Raw genomic sequence first — 4,200 nt, 5'->3', positions numbered from 1 at the left:
TTCTTGCAAGAGAATTCCCTGTTCCTTGGTGTTCCTCTTGGGGCTCCAAAGGTACAGTAATGCTTGATAGTAGCAAGGAGATAATGCTGAAATCTTTTTGCAGCATATACCATCACTAATCCTTGTCTTTTGGTGGTGGAATAGTTCATTTCCACCTAGATGAGCTGGTGACTAGCAAAGTTCATAGGGAAATCCATGATATGCTCATGAGGTTTTCATAACACTCCATTTTAGAGGCATTGATTTATACATGGAATGTTATGGGCCAATCTAGAGCTCTTAGAATAGGAGCAATCATGAGAGTCCTTTTTAATGCTTTGTAGGAAGCTTAGCATTCCTTAGTCTAGGCCCATGTAATTAGTAGATTGTAGAGTAGTCATGTGATGGTAGCATAGTTTAGCATAAAGCATCGATAATACTTGATATAGCTCAGGAAGCACTGTACCCCCTTTGGATTGGTATGTGGAGCGAGGTTCATGATAACCTTGGTTTTAGCAGAGTTAGTAGCAATTCTATTCTTAGACATGACATAGCCCAAGCTTATTCTATGGTTGACCCACAACTAGAACTTGAGAGGGGATTCAAGGAGAGGTTATAATACTTGCATCTTTGAAAGACTAGGTGAAGCTTGTGAAGATGTTATGCCTAGTTAGAGTGGACACATAAGTCCTCGACAAATGCCTACATGCTGCGACAATGCTCTTCAAGTAGATTGTGTGAACTTGAGGAGGGTCACAATGTGAACTCAAGTTCAGTCAAGGTATAAACTTGGAGTGTAGGTAGATGAGTTTGCAGATAGTGAATGACTCATTATTACTTGTGATGGAGTCTATCTTAGACAGCGTAGATCTATGCAAATGAGGGATTAAAATTTTTTAAAAACCATTTATTTTTTAAAAATATTATATAATTTTTAATTTTTGCCTCTTTCGACTCCTAAGCCCGTAAGGCTACCATTTTTTGTACCATTCTATAAGCTCTCAAGGCTACCTTGAGTTTAGGATATGGCCATTTTGTATACCATTCTATAAGCTCAGAATACTACCATGCGTTTATTATCTAAATTTTTTTTAGAGGAAGAGAGTAGATTAGTTCGGATATTCATCAGTGTTTTACTTGTCAATTATACTTGGCCATTTTCTTGTGGGTAATATGGGGCTGATCTCCTATGAATGACTAAGAACATTGAGAGTAGATTTTCTACAACTTTGTTAATGGTCAAGAAATAAAGCGTCAATAGTAACAAGAGCTATCAAGTGATGCATCCCATGGCACAAGGTTTATTTAACATGTACAGTAATGCTTGATAGTCAACAAAGAAGGTGAAGGGTGTAGCAAGGAGATAATGCTGAAATCTTTTTGCAGCATAAACCATCACTAATCCTTGTCTTTTGGTGGTGGAATAGTTCATTTCCACCTAGATGAGCTGGTGACTAGCAAAGTTCACATGGAAATCCATGATATGCTCATGAGGTTTTCATAACACTCCATTTTAGAGGCATTGATTTATACATGGAATGTTATGGGCCAATCTAGGGCTCTTAGGATAGGAGCAATCATGAGAGTCCTTTTTAATGCTTTGTAGGAAGCTTAGCATTCCTTAGTCTAGGCCCATGTAATTAGTAGATTGTAGAGTAGTCATGTGATGGTAGCATAGTTTAGCATAAAGCATCGATAATACTTGATATAGCTCAGGAAGCACTGTACCCCCTTTGGATTGGTATGTGGGGCGAGGTTCATGATAACCTTGGTTTTAGCGGAGTTAGTAGCAATTCTATTCTTAGACATGACATAGCCCAAGCTTAGAACTTGAGAGGGGATTCAAGGAGAGGTTATACTACTTGCATCTTTGAAATACTAGGTGAAGCTTGTGAAGATGTTATGCCTAGTTAGAGTGGACACACAAGTCCTCGACAAATACCTTGAGCTACTTCCATAGCATGCATGTCCTTAAAGATAGTGCTCATGACCCTCTGGAGGGTTGCTAGTGCATTAGTCAATCTGAAAGGCGAGACAATATAAGTGAATATACCCCCCGCCCCCCCCCCCCCCCCCCCCCAAATTGGTGGGAAAGGTAGTTTTTTGGTCTTTCATCCCGGTGGACTTGCACTCGATTATATCTTGCAATCCCGTCTAAGAAGCTGTAAGTTTCTTTCCTACTACTTACTTGATTATGTGGTCAATGTATGGTAGCGGATAGTGATCTCCCTTGGTTGTGGCATTTAATTTCTTGTAATTGATGCGTATGCAAATTTTCCAGTTCTTTTTGGGTATCATGATGATTGATGATACCTAGTCTATATGCTCGATTTTGTAGATGAATCTCGCTTTTAGCAACTTATTGATCTCCTCCATGACATGATGAGAATATCGATGATTCATTGGATAGGCTCACTGTTGATTAGCTTTTGGTACCATCCCTTAGAGGAATCTTGTGGGTGAGAACTTGCAAGGAAATACCCTTAAGGTTGAGGCAAAAACATCTCTGTATTCCTCCAACAAGTTAAGCAATTGTTCCTTATCCTCCATAGTAAGGTCCTCAATAATGTAAATGGGCTTAAGGGATTTCCCAACATGGAGATAACCGGGGAATAATATGTGGACTAGTATGCTGAGCACAGTACTAGTGTTCATGCACCAAAGCTCATACAACTAGCGCTGTGTAGTGTTCATAACGATTCTAGCATCCATGCATAAGTATGTGTCATATATAACTTCGAAGTAGAGCTGTTTTTAATACTCTGCATATACCGTACGTCGAAAAGGAAAAGGCCGTCCAAAATCCAAGGGAACGATCTTCTAATGCATTCTTCCTGAGTTAGCCTGGATCTTTGCTGAAGCTCCGGATTTCAAAGGAGGCAGGACGGCGGCTCTAGAGTGTGAGAGTCTAGAGAACTCGAAAGCGTCAACACATGATCGAGGTCACTGTGTGTGGAGGTGTGTCACTCGGGACTCTGGATCGGGGCGCGGGCAAGAGGGCTTTCATCTCCCACATGCGAAGCTTGGCACGACAGGTACGGTTTACATTGCGGCAGCCGGCGGCCTTCAATGCTCTCGTTCCTGGGTGTATTATGACGCCTGTAACCCGAGGAGGGGGAAATGTACGGTCGGGCGGATGTCGACGGCTGGTATGTTGTACTGGGACGCGAGGCCGTTCTTGGATGCGGCCCTTCGCAGCGGCGCCCGTTTCCAAGTCTCGAGTGGAGGAGATCGTAGCCGCCCGGAGGGAACTGGCATCTCTCCGTGCTTGAAGGAGGGGGGACCGCGTGAGGCCGGAAACGGAGCAACGCTACCCCTCGCTCTAGACGGTGGAGGGATAACGCCACCTTTGTCTGCGGGCCAACCTTCGGCCTCCTCTCAGTCCCCGGCGACAAACCCTCAAAATTTTGCGGATCTCGATAGACACCAATAATTAGTTTTCTTGGCACCCAAATAGATGGCACATGTGGTGGACGTGGACCCGCAGTCCCGTCATCTTCTTTGTTGTCACCAGAATCGGCTACCACGAGCTTATCTCGAGTGACCGCGACCAAAACCAGATATGCTGGCAGAAGGAACACCACTCATGTTGTAAGGTTCAGAGCTGGAGACATTGAAGGATTCTAAGGGGCGGTACTTAGAGGCCGTCTATAGGCCGCGGCCTAACAAAAGGTGGAGGCAAGAGAGCCCGACAATGACGATATTTGTCATGCTTCATCTCCTTATAAGTCCTCATCCATACCCAAAGTGAAGGCTACTGAATGTTATAATAAATCGGTTCCATCGCCAATGCCTTGATGAACCTAGTTCCATCATCAAATACTAAAGGAGGTCCCAATCCTCTTGAAAACTTCTATAGGATATTGGCCTCAGGAAACAACCATGTTTGCATTGGATTAATTGTCCATTCCGATTGCATAACTTGTACCTCATCCTAAGTTCACTCTACGTAACTTTTTGTTAGCTTTGTGTCCTATTGGGCCTGCATCATTCGGATATCTAAGGTAGACGGACGATCTCATTACACTAGAGTAGACTTGTTGGGATCCTTGGAAGTGGTAGTGGTCTCCTTATCGTTAAAGGACTCGGGTGGCTTCTGTTGGTGCTACTCCTTGACATCATCTTGTTGAGTGCAAGTCTTCTCCTATTGGGGGAAACTTGTAGGTGTGAGCTCTAAAGTGAAAAGTGTAAGGGGAGCAACATGCATCATGGTAGGGAAGC

The 4,200-nt window shown here is 43.4% G+C and overlaps 1 non-coding gene across 1 annotated transcript; it reads left to right on the top strand.

Moving 5' to 3' along the window:
- The first annotated feature begins 3,074 nt into the window (after nt 1–3,074).
- Nucleotides 3,075–3,339, top strand: LOC148016567 (signal recognition particle RNA). The gene has a single exon (XR_015688224.1).
- Nucleotides 3,340–4,200: the final 861 nt, after the last annotated feature.

Source organism: Lygodium microphyllum, chromosome 23, assembly GCF_053477565.2.
Source record: "Lygodium microphyllum isolate KBCC chromosome 23, Lygodium_microphyllum_v1.1.10, whole genome shotgun sequence".
NCBI classification, from domain to species: Eukaryota; Viridiplantae; Streptophyta; class Polypodiopsida; order Schizaeales; family Lygodiaceae; genus Lygodium; species Lygodium microphyllum.
The sequence above is the reverse complement of the archived record's forward strand: the minus strand, read 5'-3'. Positions and strand labels throughout refer to the sequence as shown.